This window comes from Gambusia affinis, linkage group LG14 (genome assembly GCF_019740435.1).
Source record: "Gambusia affinis linkage group LG14, SWU_Gaff_1.0, whole genome shotgun sequence".
Taxonomy (NCBI): Eukaryota; Metazoa; Chordata; class Actinopteri; order Cyprinodontiformes; family Poeciliidae; genus Gambusia; species Gambusia affinis.
The window spans coordinates 23,646,413-23,662,355 of record NC_057881.1 but is presented as its reverse complement, the minus strand read 5'-3'; the positions used below and the strand labels follow the sequence as shown (position 1 = coordinate 23,662,355).

The 15,943-nt window shown below is 38.3% G+C and overlaps 1 protein-coding gene across 7 annotated transcripts in view; it reads left to right on the top strand.

Annotated features, from left to right (window-relative positions):
* Positions 1-9,427: 9,427 nt before the first annotated feature.
* The window catches only part of phactr4a (phosphatase and actin regulator 4a), a 33,342-nt gene continuing 26,826 nt past the window's right edge, over positions 9,428-15,943 (top strand). For 2 of the 7 annotated variants that reach the window (XM_044138029.1, XM_044138026.1), the window contains exon 1: positions 9,429-9,771. The gene's annotated coding sequence lies outside the window, so the exon portion shown is untranslated. Of the gene's footprint in view, positions 9,772-10,722; positions 10,807-15,031; positions 15,237-15,943 lie in introns of those variants that run through there. The other 5 variants (XM_044138023.1, XM_044138022.1, XM_044138028.1 and 2 more) reach the window with 5 other exon arrangements.

The following is a 15,943-nucleotide window of genomic DNA, read 5'->3' as shown; positions in this document are numbered from 1 at the left end:
ATTCATACAAATTAATGACTAATAATAATATTTAACATAAAATATTTTAGTGACTGACCTACTTCAACAGAGGTCCAGCCAGTTGGTGCTAGAAGGAAATATGAGTGGAATGGAGATCAGCTTTTACATTTTAGAGAAATCGATTGCGCTGTAAAGACATCTGGTTCTGGAAGGTGTGTTTACTGGGGATTGTTTCACCTGCAGGACGGGAAATGAATCACGTGGTGTGACATGCAATATGATTACCAGATCATGTAATGGATAAATGATGTACCAGCAGGCCTACCTACAAATACTGGTAAATTGGGTCACACATTTTGTATTACATGTAAATGACTTTATTCACATCAACTTTCTAAATATTCATAATATTATTTTGAAACATGACTAATGTGTCTCTAGAGCTCAGGAGTCAGAACTGTGTAGTTTTTAGAATGTTAGCATGAGAATCAGCATGTTGAACAGCAGCACACAGAAACACCTGAGCCAGGATGAATCATCTGCTCACGTTAGTGTTTTACATCGATACCTACTGCCCGGCCTCTGCGGTGTACAGATTCAGGAAAATGTGGATCTCTACGTAAGATTTTAATCCATAAACTTTTAACTTTCTTCAGTTGTATTTACTGGACTGGGTTTTTCTCTTACGTGTTGTGAGGCCTTTTCTCTGTTTGAATGTTCCGAAACGTTGGGATGAAAAATAGTTTCGTTCCATGAGGCGTCCCGTATTAAATCACTGGGGCTGAGGTGGCCCCGTGGAGCTGGCTCTACGGAAAGGAATGCAGCCATCGTTAGTGTTATTCAGTCCACCTGTTCCTTTCACCCTCCGACATGTTGCTACAAAATGACTATTTCAAATTCCAAAACTGTTTTTTTCTTTTTCAAACTTTTGTTTAAAATTTACATATTTCATCATCTTGACATTATTAGATTTTGATGGCCAGCACATTTACCAGCTAGTTTATTGCAAATTGTCTTTGAAAAACTGGTACACTGTTGTTACGTATGTATTTTTTATCATTACTTTTTATCTTGTTTCTAGCTGTGTATAAGAGGAAACAAAACAACAACAATTTAGAATTCTATCGCTGAAATCTGAACCACATGCATCTGCTTGTATCAATATTCACATTTGTTATGAGCTTCTGGGGAACATTTTGAAAGTCTTATCTGGGAAATCTCCACAAGCCAAAACAAAAAGAAGAAGGCATTGTCTTTTCCTCCTAAGTTTTACTTTCTCTTAAACTTGTCCAGGCAGGATTCAAAACAGTTAGCAAAACAAGACGCAAAAAGCTGCTGCAAACAAAAGTGTATAGAATAGAATAGAATAGAAATACCCTTTAGGTGTAATAGGAGCAAGATGACAGGAAGTCAAGGCATATAAGTTCTCACAAAGATTATATATATATATATATATATATATATATATATATATATATATATATATATATATATATATATATATATATATATATATATATATATATATATATATATATATATATATATATATATATATACACATATACATATAGATATATAGCAAGAGAAAGAGAGCAGAAACATCTGCTGAAGGTTCAAAATGTCACATTTCAGTGAGACTCAACTGGTCTGATCTGGTTAAAAGAAATCTGGTCAAAAAATAAAATAAAATAAAAGCTCCTCTTCTTTTCTTTTTTTTCTTTGTTTCTTCATTGGGTTTATCCACTAACAGAACACTGACCTAAACTATGGACGATGAAACTTCACAAATCACAAGCACCGCATTCACTGTGGAATGTAAATTTAAGCAGGTAAATTCCATGCCTAACATATCATAACACAGCTCGGGGTGATCTAATTCCCTTCTGGGAACGTTTATCATCTTCTAAACAACAACTGGGCCAGAACCTCTGTCCTATCAGTCTGCACTGTCACAAGTTCCAGAAGTTCAGATGCTTTTGTTTCAGTGATGCCTGTCGGACCCTCTGCAGATCTTTGGGCTGCTAATTATAGACAAGTGCCACAAACAGTCGTTTTATTTCCATGATGCCCACGCTCTGATGCTCACGTTTAGCAACCTGGGACGCCCAGCGTGATGACCTTTATTCATGATGACACAGGAGAAGGTCACGGTAGGAAGGGTGGATCAGGTTTTGAGTTTCTAACATTGTGCCACACAATACAGAGCGCTAGGCTCCCGTCTGGAGAAAAGGGACTGTCTGTCTTAATAAATCTTTTAATCTTTGTGTTTTGAAGCAGTGACCCTGTGAACCCAACAGTTGCAACAACAAACAATGAGCTTTTGTAGAGAATGCAACTCGACTCCATTTCTTATCTGATTCTCTTTGTGAACATCGTTTTTTAGGCTCAGCTATAAATAAACTAACCAATGTTTTTGATGGTTTATCCTTTGGGCCAGGGGTGTCAAACTCATTTTCATTTTGGGCCAAATGAAGATCGTGAAGATTTTTTGTGAGGGAGGAAGTTGCGTTCAGTGTCTGCTTCAGAGGCTTTTCGTTTCCTTCACTTCAGTTGATAATATAACGGTGATCCTGCCATCATAAACCAGAATGTGTCCTAATTAAACCAAAATTCTCCAAAACTCTGGCTCCATTGTTAGCTGAGTCATGTCAGGTTTAAAGCAAACTTACCAGAGTGTAACATCTGGACTGTGTTGCTTTCATGTTGTCAGTAACTACGGTTCAGAATGAATGCCTCCATTTTTTCTGACTGACCATCATATAAACGTTTTTTCCCGCTGTGACCCTGTGAGTCTCATTCCAAGACTAGACAACGTGTCACCGTCGACAGTCATCAAAGCACTGCCAATAAATTCTACCTGCTCACTCACTCCAACCTGAGGCGTCACAAAAAGTAAACAGTAACTGGTTGTACTTTTCCTTTACTCTTTTTTTGACATTCTGGGCTGTTTTTGCCGTGTTTACCTTCTCAAACTTCTACCGTTTGAGAAGTCAGGCAATAAAAGTCAAAACGTTGCTTTAATTTCAAACAGTTTGAAGTGAAACCGTGTTGTCTGGGGATTTCCCTTTCTCACACACTCACTTAGCAAAAAAAAACAAAAAAACATTTTTGTTTTGGACTAAAAAATCTTGAATCAGGTACACTGTAGCACTAAGGAAAAACATACAGTAATCCATAGAAACTATTACATCAAAAAGATTGTTGAAGTCAGAATGGCGGTGTGAGTCGCTTCCTGAAGAGCATGACATCATGCGCAAAGGGTCAGTAAGAGTACAAGGGATTATTGTGGTCATAATAAGTAAAATGATGTGAATAAAGTTATAAAATTACAAGAATGAAGTGATAATATTTTAAAAAACAAATCTTATGAGAATAAAGCCACATTTTGAGAGTAAAATTGTAACATTATGACTTTATTCTCGTTGTTTTATTTTTTTTTTTACATTTCCTTAGTGTGGCCCTAGTATCCCATCACAATTAGACAGTAAGTCAGTGGGCTGAATAAAAATGCATGCCACACTTTTCAGATTCACGTTTTCTCAGTTGCTTTACCGCACAGCAGGCTTAAGTCAGACCTGGACTTGGAGTCTTTGGTCAAATGAAGAGTCTCTGTCATCTTTCATGGTTGCAGGTTTCGTAATGCCATTATCAAGGTCAGCTATTGTTCTGAGTCATTCATAGTTTCCTTCATATAATTGCTTGGCATTGTCTTATCTAGTGTTTGGGAGATACTGTGATAGCGCAGTGCGTAATCAGCCTCAGTGATGAGCTTATTGTTTTCCTGTCTGCTTCCTGCAGGGTGGCACAATGAAAGTGGAGGCAGGTCTATTATCACGCTTGTGGTTTCACCCCAGCAACCTAAAATTACCACCATATCTGATGCTGTTTCACTGTTTCCAGTACAAGATTAGGTCACTGAGTAATTAGTTGACATTTTTAAGGTCTTTTTCTTACTGTGAAACAACTTGGTTTTTTTAAACAAATAATGCCACTTGAATTGTTCTGCTGTGAAAGTGATGGGCTTTCACAGCCACCAAGGTCTGTCCTTCCTGTTGGGGAACATTCGAATCCTTCGAACCCAGTACAGTACAGTCTGCACGTTTTGCAACGGGTCCAAAACTGAGAGGCTGCTATACTCAAGTTAAGTACAAATTCTCAAACACTGTACTTAAGACAATGTACGTTATAACTTTGTAATCCAACTGCCTCTACTTACCTATAATAAGTTTTTCATTTTTTAAAGGTTTTATGACAAATTTTGCTGAATTACAGAAGTCCTGAGTAGGATCCCTTGTATTGTGTTTCTGGTACGCCTGTAAATGTGATGCACACGTGGCATCTGCTAACAGCAATGGACAACAAATGAAGTTAAAAAAAACCCCAATTGACCACTTTTCTTGGCCCACTGGGTGTAAATTCCTGCTTCTAAACGACCCGATGGAAAAGATTATTGTGGTGGTCAAGTTGTACTAAAAGGAGTTAGCCTAGCTATTCAAGCATAAAATAGCATCTCAATGCTAAACATGTTACAGCGGCACAGACGCTAACGCTAATGTCAGCGTCCACAATCCACATTTCTAGAGAATTTCCACAAACACTGGCAAGCCGAATGGATCGAATAACACTTTGCACTAATCTGATAGCTGAAGAGTCTCATAGCAGATTAAAAACAATAAATATATTTCTTCTTGAGCTCATATGTGTCAAAAAAGGGTTTTGAATTAAAACTATCAACAAAAATGTTCCTTTTGTCGATCTACAGTTTTCAATTAAAATGCGATTATTATCTTGGTTAAAAATAATATTATTTTCTTGGTTCAGTCCCAAAAGTAAACATTTTAACAGTAGAATGGATGTGGGGGTTTTTTCTCACGAAATTGGTTGAAAATGTGTTTTTTATAAAAATAAAAATAAAATGATTGATGGATACAATTCATCTCTGAAACTAACCAGATTAATGGTGGAAAAATCAGGGATAGACATGACATAACAAAACAGGTTCTTTGATGCAAACAATCTATGTACATATTAACTAATGTGGTAGTAATATATTAACCTCTGTATTCAAAGTTCACCAGGAACACCCTCATTATTGTCAAAGTGTCAAATAGAAGTTCTTAGGTATTTTTTTTAATTTTAAACGAACACCTGCCTGCGTAATACGCTGAACTAACAACAAACTGAACAGATCAGTGTCCTATTTAAAGGTTTCTGTCAAGTAAAGAGACATTACCTCTTGATAATCCAGTAATGGAAAGACTCATAAAGTTAACTAAAGTTTAGTAAAGTAAGACTGAATCCAGAATTGTTCTGCCTGATTCTTGATTGATGATTGAAACAGTCACAGCTGATCAGCAGCTTGAGATTTTACGGAGGATTTTAGAGGAACTCAACATCGAACAAAGCAGTCAAAAATAATTGAGCTAACTAAAAATAACCTTAAAGACGTGGGTGGGATGGATCAAACAGCTCCTGCATTGTGCTGGTCTTAAATTTGCCAGTCTGGTGCCATCCAGCATGTTTGCAGTCAGTACTTTCAGGGTGCAGCGGGTCCAGTTTCCTTTTATTGTTCACTGGTTCCAAATTTAAGATAGAGGAGGTTATTGTCAGATCACAATGCAGACTGGCAAATTCTCTTTCGACGTTATGTACCCAAAGTGTGACGTATATAAAAAGGAACTCTGTTACTCCCAGTGGGCCCCTCTATGGACTGCACAACTGGGCTGGGGTATGTCTGTGATTTGGGATTTGTTTTTCTGTGCACTGATGAGTTGTCTGCCTCTTGCCAAAGACCCTAGACCATACATTATTATAGATTAGGAATAAAATGTCTTGTTCTTGTGTTCTTGATTAAAATTATATTCATTCTCAAAAATGATTGACTTGAATGGCTCTTTGAATTGAACGGATCATTCGGTTCCCTTGAAAAAGAGCCACAGTGTGGCGAATAACTGAAAATATATATTTCCCTCTTAAACTATCTCTAAAAGTGATGGAAAATGAAACGCTATTTTAATACGTCATCTGTATTTTAATACTTCATCTGTATCACAGAAAGTCAATGTGATTTTCTATAAATGTTACAAGAAGAAATCTCAACATTGTAGGTGCTAATGCTAATGGGTGATCTAATAAACATAAATATGATCATGAATCCAACCACCAAAAATCTATTTACATAATATATGTCTATATAAATATAAATATAAATCTATATATATAATATATGTAAATATATAATTTCAAAAATTTCATGAGGTCTTTGGCTTATGGTAGGCCACTGATGGAAATAAAAAAGAAAAACAACTGACTGTTGACAGAATCGAACAATGTAGCTATAAAAAGTTTCCCATTTTCCTTGAATCATAATATCTCCCTCCTTTAACAATAAAACTTATTTCCACACTTTTGCCCAAAACCGGTAAGGTCAGCTATATTTATATATATAAAAAAGACATCCTATAAATAGCTCCAGTAACAGGGTGGGAAACACTGTCTGGACCTCTGAACGTCTGGGTCAGTGGAAAGGTCACAGGCGGGCATGCTTTCTTCTGACTGTTCCTTCATAAGCAGCAGCAGTGATTCCCACAGACAGCTGTTCACAAGAGTTTGCAGACTAAAAAACTGTCATGAGGTGGTGTTGTGGTGGTGGTGAGGCAAACGCAGTAGAACCCAGATGAGGTGAGGTGAGGAGTTTAATGATGAAAAATCAACAGAAAATACAGTCCACAGACCTGGCAGCACTGACGAGCGGAAGGCTAAAGCTCACAACAGGTAGCAACAGGTTTTACGAGGACTAGACGTACCTTGACATAAACGGACGAAGCAAGACGTACACTGACTGACACTGACGTAGGACCCGACCAAGACAGACACACACAGGTGACACTAAATACACAAGAGGTAATCAGGGAACGAGACACACCTGGGAACTAATCACGGGGAGACAGGACAACACAGAGACTCAGACACACAAGAAAACTAGAAATAAATACACAGAAAAACACAGAACACAACAAAAACAAAACAACTGCGAACTGGGAATGACTGGGAATCACCGCACTCAGCAGTAGTACTGTTTGTATTTACACATGAAAAACAAAAGGCACACACCTTTTTTTTTTATCAGTTCTAACCTTCATACCTTGTTCTTTGGTTACTGAAGAAGAACGGAGGGAAATAATTTAATCAAGATAATTTTTCTCCATGTTGTTTGAATTCAAAGACAGGATAATTGAGTAAGACGCCTCTGCTCTTATTTTAGATGATCTTATTTTAGTATGATTATTTTAAGAGTTACAAAAATGCTGAATGCTGTGCCCTGGATCTCCAATAATGACCCCTACCCTGAACATCAGCAGCATGACCTCAGTATGACCGCTAGGTGGCAGACTATCTCAGTGAAATGAGGTATATAGAGTACAAAGGGATGTACGGCGGTCCTGCTATGATGTTGTAGTGAGAGGAATGGCCAGAAGAGGTCAGAGTTGTTCAACTTTTGTGTTTGTTTCAGTCCAAAACAAAAAGAGTTATATTTCTAAATACGTAGCATCAAGTTTTATGTAGTTGAAGCGCAAACTGACCTGGATGGAGAACTTTAAGAAATCTGAACTCCAATCCAAAATATTTAACAGCAGCAATGGTTATTGGTTAAAAAGATTATAAGCAGTAGTAGCTCTTATCTAATGACCAGAAATCTTATCCAGCGGTTTAGATCTCATTTTAAAATCGGCATATTTTTCAAAACATGCAGTCACTCCTTTTTCTTTCACATGTAGTTCACTGAAGTGGTGCATTTTGTCAAAAGTGGATCTTTTTTCCCCCTCTTTATGCGTCCTGTATTGCTAAAGAGAAACCCAACAGATTTACTGCCACAAGTGCAGTATTACGGATCTATCTGAAAAGGCTTATTTCTGCTTAAAAAGTTTAACTTTGCCTGCATTATTAAATGCCACCACATAATAGTCAGAATTTCAAAACTGCATGTTGTACTTTCTTAAACAATTTTTATCTGATATTAAAATTTGCATGAACAGGGAGGGGTTGGGGAAATAAGTCTACAAAGTATCAAAACTCTTTCATCTCCCCATGTCCCTATTTAGTGTTTGTGTCCACATTACCTTTTCAGTACTTTGTCTGGACCGCTCTCACTGCAATATGCAAGTCTTTAATGTTGTTTCCTTAAATTAAATTACAAATTTTAGCCCATTGTTTTTTGCATTATCGCTCAGTCCGTATTGTGTTATTTTGACGCTAGTTTATATGAGTTGAAAGGTGCTGATCTCACAGGAAATCACAATTAGGTTTTCTAACCTCTATAGTTGAAACCAGAAGTTTTCATACACCAAATAAATAGACACAGCTACCTTTTTTTTCTCACTGTCTGAAATTAAATCAGACCAAACAGAAAAAGAATATGTCTGAGTTTAATGTTTGATCATTTCAATATCAGGAATTTATATTCATTTCTCCAGTGTTTGAAATTGCATTTGAACTGCATTATTTGGGTCAAATCTTTTCAGTTTTCATCCTCAAGCTTCTTAAAATATTTTTCCTGTACCGCCCATTCCTCACAGATGTGCTCCCACTTGAGATCAAGGCTTTGTGATGGTCACAACATGACTTGTGACCATCACAACATGACTTGTGACCATCACAAGTTAAGCCACTTCGGAAACACTTAGCTGAGGGTCATTGTGCATCTTGAAGACCTGTTTGTGCAAAAGTAGATTATGCTAAATAGATGACAATCTTGGAACCACCAAGATGTGGGAAATGAAACTGGTGAAACTGGTGCACAGGTTGACCTTTTAGCAGGAATGGCCCGGTCAAATCAAGTTTATTTATGTGGCAACATTTCATTAATAAGGATTTTCAAAGTGTTTTACATGATAATAAAGCAACGTAGTAAACAAACAAACAGAACAACATTTCATTACATTGCACGAAAGTCAATGTCCAGACCTAAATTTATATATGTATATATATATATATATATATGGTCTATTTTATAGAACCCAAATAAAGTATGCTGAAGTTTGTGGTTGTAACTTAATATGTGCAAAAAGTATGAAGGCTTTGAATTCTTTTGCAACATACTCCAGATTTTCAGGCAAGATTTATTTTATTTTGTGTAATAACAAAACATAATATTTGATATTTTGCTTAAGTTTAAATTCAAACAATATAAGGTCCTGGTAATCACTGGATTATATGTATTATGCTTAGGTTATTTATTTTAACTTGATGTATTTTCCAGAAAAAATGCTAAACGTTTCGGCAGCTAAACATCAACCCCCCTTTGACCATTTTAACCACTTCCAACACAAACTAAACTTAACCCGAGAAAAAGGTCATTTCCTGTAAGATGTCCGGTCACGTGGCTGAGGTTTACCCCCGTGCCCGCGGCGCGTGCTCGGAGGTCAGGTGCAGGAGCAACTTCCCCAGCAGATGTACGCATGCGCGTCAGTATGTAATCTATCTTCGGAGGTTAACGTCCGAGTATCCATGGACAACAAATTCTCGACAGAAAAAGTGTGAATACTTTATTTTAAAGTACGCGGAAGACGTTTGCGGAATATTCAACGGATGTGCTTACGCTGTACGTTTCCTCCTCCTGTTCTCAAAGTTAATTTTTGTGACTTAATTAGACTGAAACCTAATTCGTGGGAGCTAGTTCCGCCTTGTCCTCCCTGTGGGTCATGGACAGCAGCGAGGAGTGTCAGGAGTAACCAGGACGCCGGTGGGAAACTCGTCTCCGGGTCTTGAGGGTCCATCTCTACACAGTTAAAGTACGTACTAGAAAAGGTGAGTATCTGCTGCGCGCGACACTCCACGGTGAACAAGGATGAGAAGTGGGATCTCTTTTTATTAAGCTCGCATAGCAGCAGCAGTAGTGAGACATGATGTAGCCACCTGTTGCTGGCTTACTCAGCTTTAGTCGCCAGCGGTCAGGGATTAGCATTTATACCTTTGTTAATGTAATAAGTCACTCTGTACTAAATATCCAAGATTTGTTAGGTCGGAACAGAAACATTACTCGTAGAGTAAGGCTATATTCCAAACTGTGTCGTTCAGTATTTGACTGGAGTTTGTTGGGACGAAGCTAAATAAGCTGTAGAAGTTATCTAACTTGTTAGCTGAAGTTCGTATCTGATTGGAGCAGGGTAAAGGGTTATTCCACCCTTTTTGCGAAAATCTGGGCGAGTCTCACCCAACCTTCACTGCAATATTCTGCTTTGTTTACAGTCTCATTAATACACAATCTGAGATTAAGGTGCCAATTAATCTGCTTATTTTAAGCACTAATTGTGGGGATTTCTAGACTTTCTTGACTCATAGACAACATTAAATTGGATCAAGTATCTACTCTACAGGAAACAGGTGTGTAAATTATGAATTCATCAATATAGAACAATACACTTCAGGTTTATGTTTTATATTTTGTGCTAAAGCTGATCAAATGTAGTTCATGTTCCTCAAAAACAGGGAAATGGCATTGTAGTTTGGTTCCAGATTAGAGGTTGAATCAGATGCTATAGTGTGTGCTGTCAGTGTTCACCTAAATATGAACGCCTGAATTCATCCTTCTGGATTCCAGACATGTACTCAATGTTTGAAAACCAGCTGAGGCTTTTTATGACTGGGATGGTTAAGGCATGAAGTAGAAGGAACAAGTCTGCCCTTTTTACCAAGCATTCCAGGACATTCCTTTGTCAACCCCTTATTCTTGTTCTGACAAGCACTGTGTGCCTGAAAACAGCAGCACACCCGGTAGGGACGACCATACAGCTGGAGGACCAAAAGGAGCTGCTTGTTGTAAATAGACAGCGCCATGTTCAGGTCAGTCGTGTTTCGGGTGCTTTGTACATTTATTGTTTTTAAAATTGAACTTCGTTGTCCAGGCTGAGGGTTCGTGCTGACGGGTAGGGAAGAGATGGGAGCTTCAGTGAAAGAAGCCATGTCCGTGTTCCCCCCGCCACCCTCCAAGATACTTTTGTTTTCATCAAAACAGTTTGAGATATTTCTTTGTTAAAACGCCTATTTGTTTTTTTTTTGCTTGCTTGTGAATTTTGATGCTACGTATAAACAAGTTAACTAGATTTGCTAAAACAAGATGTTTATAGTTGGTAGAAAACTCACATTGAATTGAATGGGGGTTAACGGACGCGTTGAGATGAAATTAGTTAACCTTTTAGTGAAGTTTGTAAGTGTTGTGGAACCATGAGAGTTATATAATCAAATCTGTGTGCCATCATCAACAATTTTTGACAGCGGCTCGCTGCAAATCCACACAGCTTGTTCTCTCTCTCTCTGTCTGTCTCTCTCTCTATCATGCAAATTGCAGCTCAGCGACTCATTTAGTGATGCCAACTCTGCAGAATGACCTCAGCACAATGGATGATTGTGTTTCTTTCAATCATGAAGTGCTCCCAGGGGCTTGAAAGGGGGGTGGGTGGAAGGGTTCTAATGATCTGACTAGGAACTCACGGGATTGTGTGAATAAAATCTGGATAGAGAAACACAGTGAACTTGGACATTCCAGCCAATAAGAATAATCCCGACCAACAGGTAGGGATGCACCGATATGGAATTATTGGGTCAATGTGAATGTTGCTGTTCTAGTTGATAATCAATATTTAGCAATATTGTATATATTACATATATTTCTCTACACAGTTCAACACTGTGGTCTGATCTGTGGGATTAATTTTCACTGAAGCTAGTGTTTTTATTTTTTTAAACAAATTTCTAATTTTCAGAATCCCTGTTCTCGCCTTCTTGTTGGTCACCATTTAATTGTAATGTTAGTAGTGAAGTCTCACTATGTGTCCAGGTTTGTCGTAAACAAGTATTTTAGTAATCTATTGATTATTCTGTGTAATCAAATGAAAAAAAATATTCTAGCTACTTAAGCTAGGAAAAAAAGATGAAAGAGAAGATGGTAGTAACAATCAATTCAGTTCTTTGTTACGGGAATAAGAAAACATTTTATTTCTTAAAATGCAAAGTGATTCAAAAATTACTTTTTGTCTCAAGTTTGAAATGTGAAAAAGCAATTTAAAGCACAAGAACAGATGAGAAATAAAATGTTTTATATTAACTTTTAGATATGAAAAACCAAACCAAAACTGGGGCATTAGTAAATGCTGCCTTTTATATTACACTTCATTTTCAGTTGCAAATTTGAAATATGAAAAAGCTTTTTCATAAAGTAGGTATTTCCAAGCTATTTTTTTCTGTGCCATCAGTTCTTTGGTCATTGAGTACATGTAATGTTAGCTAAAATGCATTTCCTGTACATGTAAAACATGTCAGATTCTGTACTGATAATCACAGACAAATGTTTGAGTCTTTAGCAAAGGGAGCAAAAACATCTTTTTAGTCTAAATTGATACCACACTTTGACATTTTAGGTCTCTTTCTTGGCGGTGCTTTCTTCTGTCCCTCGCTGTCTCCCTCTATAGCGGCTAATAACACTTAACATTCGTCAACAGCTTATTGGTTTAAAAGAGAGTATTGCGCAACACAAATAATCATCTCGTTGGAACACAGAGTTCTAAATAGTAAAGCATAATTTAATGAAGTATTTTATCTGAAAATCTAAGAAAAAAAAAAAGGAGTCCCTGTGTGGGTGTAAAATAATATGACTATGGAGTCCAAGATGCTAAAGGATCTTTATCGGGGGTGTAAAACTCATTTTCATTTCATATCAACATCGTGAATGTTCTTCAAGGGCCACTCTGTCAGAACGTACTGATAAAACTACCTGTTAGAATGTTACAATATTCTCTTTTTCAATGAATACTTAATAAAATTACATAATCTTGAACGTCTTTTCACATTAGTGTAAGTTGGGACTGTACAAATAAAAACTGATTTGATTTGACTGCTAAAATAAAATAATAAGCACACAACTGTTATGTGGTCCTCTAGAGTCCACAAAATAGCTACAGTGGGCCGGATTTGGCCCGTGGCCCTTGAGTTTGACACGTGATTCATAGCATATAGGAGCGCACTAATGGCACTTTTCTGTCTGATCGCCAGTTACGGAGCCTAACTTGCCGATTCCAATTTTTGCTGCTGATTTTTACTTTTATTTTGTCTGAAATGTTGCTACATATAGCAGGAAAATTGCTGAGTTGGCAACAGTGGGGGAACTATTTTTAGCTGCAAACATCTGTCAGCCAACCTTCTCTCACAGCAGAGCTAAAGAGGACAGAGGTCGATGTAGACCTTTACTGAGGTAGATAAGATTAGTTTCACATGCAGGTATCAGCCGATCACCGATCTCCCAAAATGAAGGAAACTGAGGCTGATTTATTGATGTAGGCCCATTCATACCTATAGTTGGTATCTCTGTTGAAACAGTGAAGTCTGTGTGTTTTCCATAGATAGTCTAGACTCCATCCCATTGCACAGAGATTTCCAAAACGCTGCTGACTTTTCCACATCCTCCTTGCTCCTGGTTTAAAGTCCAGAAGAGGAAATCAAGCAGCTCTGAGGAACACAGTTGTCCTTCCGGTTATCTACTTTAAAGTCTTGCTCTTCTGCCTCAGTGAGCTCCAAACATGTTTGAACATGTTGGTACTCCTGTTGACTTCATTCTGTAACACCTCAACAGAGATGGGATTGAAGGTTCCTCAAAGGAACTAGTTCTTGTGGAATCTGTTCCTTTTTAGGACGCCGGCTACATTCTATATTCATTTTTGTTCGCCTTGTTTGAGATTAGATTGTTTTCTGGCAAGGATAACATTACTGGAACATGTTCCACTGTCCCAACCTGGGCACTTCAGATGACGTGATAATGCTGTGCTCTTCCCTTTGTGCCTGTTCTCCATCTCAGTCAGAGGAGGAGATTTTTTTCTAAATCTGTGGAAAACACAACTAAAAAGTACAATTAATAAAGAAGAGTTCACAACTGCCACTCTGTTTTCAACTTTCAGAACTGTAATGTTCTGATCCAGTTGGTTGGCCCAGTGCCTGTTGGGTAAAGTGAGTCATTTGGATCCTCAGTGATCAAACGATGGAGTGACATGGGAGAATTGACCTCTGCTGTTTTCTTGCTTTCTCGATCTTTCCATAAGATTTAAACAGCACCTGGTGATGTTGAGAGTTTACTGCCTCAGGCCCTCACCTCACTTCAGGTTAAAAATCTCACAATATGTCAAATTGCAATGGTCAGCTCATTATCAATATTTTATTTGCAAAAGACTGTTTGAAGCCAGAATTTGGTAGGTTCTGACTATCAGAACCTACCAATGTTTTAAGGTTTTCATTTATGCTGTTTATATTAATAAGATACTTGGTCAGTCGGATGGACTTGAGCTGTGTTTAGGTATGAATGGTTAACCAAAATGACTGCTTTCAGACTCAGTGCCTTGATTATAGGTTTCCCTTTTATGGCGCAAAAATATATAAAGCTGTTGGTAGCTTTTGACGAGGGTCTTAGTGCTGTCAGTCAACTACTGCTCAATGTGCTAATGGCGGAGAAACGACTTACCATTTATTCACCATCATAAGTGGCTATGCTAACTTGCCTTAGCATTCATGGCAAGCTATGTTGTGAACCAAGTGTAGGATAGCATAGAGCAAGCAGGAGCAGGTGAGCATGAGAGTGATTGACAGCGCTAAACCCCTCCTCCTGACCCTGGTTGGTTGTTTCTGACTGAGTAATGTATTTCTACAGTTAATACTGAGAGAACTGGGGGAAATCATGGTATACTGTACATAGTTGCTAACTCATTGATTATGAAGTTATAATAACCTTAAGCAGAAATGCAGAACTACTGATTGTTGTGACATGGTTCCAGTCCTCTTTCTCTGTCATTCGGTCAGCTGTTTTCTCAGTTCGCAGTGTCCCTTTCTCTTGTGAAAAGGCCAGGAATATTGCTGATGGCTCCTGTTACCAAACCTGAAAATCTGGCTGCTATTCTCAGCTCCCAAGCTTTTTTTTTTGTGCTGTGACAAACATTTTGTTCTTGACTTTTCTCCGGCAACATAGAAGCTCTGGTTTGAAGCTGTTGCAGTCAACGTCCCGCTCAGGCCCTCAACATAAACGTTGGGCTGACGGGGCGTGAGCGTGTGCGCTTTTCCTCTTTCACACCGTGTGGACGAGTTTTCCTGTTTGGACTAAGCATACGAAAACAGGCTGGTGCACATTAACTTGGCTTGGTGTTTGTTGAGCCGCAAGCTGGAAACATCGCAGAGGAAGACACCTGAGAACGAACTGGGCTGTGCAGGCCGGCTGAACTCTATCTGGTGAATTATTAGTGAGTTTGACTCCATCTCAACTTCTCTTCTCTCTACAGCTGATTGAAAAGAATATCTAATGCATGAGCACATTTTGGTCAGTGTTATAAAAATCTATTATTACACCTTCAGACTTAGCAGGACGGTTTTAAAATAGAATATTATTGGATGAATTAGGATTGTTTACATGTCGTTGTATGCCTTAGTTGAGCAGTGATGTACAGTGGAAGCATGAAGGACAGGCTATGCACATTTTAACCTGTCAATCTGGTTTGACTGAAGCCACTCTGCCAGCCAGAGGCGTTGGCGGCTCCAACGGAGCACTGACTGAAGCAGAAATTATGAATCCGCCTGGTTTGATGTTGTTGACTGTTACTGGAGTGGACTACTTCCTGGAAGTCTTCACTCCCCATTTTGAGGAAATGGCACAACAAAATCCAGTTGCTCATAACTTGCTTACTCTGCAAAAGCTCAACGCGAACAAGGGTGTCGACTGTGAGTGTCATGGATTTGGTTGTTGTACATTTGCATCCCTGGCTGCCAAGACGACGAGATGATGAGGTTTTAATGATCAGTGAGCCTGTGATTTTTGATTTGTAGTAAGAGATTCATGCCGTGTGTGAGTCACCCAGGCTGGGTTTAAAAGTTGGTTCTCTGCCAAAGGGCAGGTCGATACCACTGAAACCACCAACCTTGGATGTCATCACATGGTAGCCCCGCCCACTAA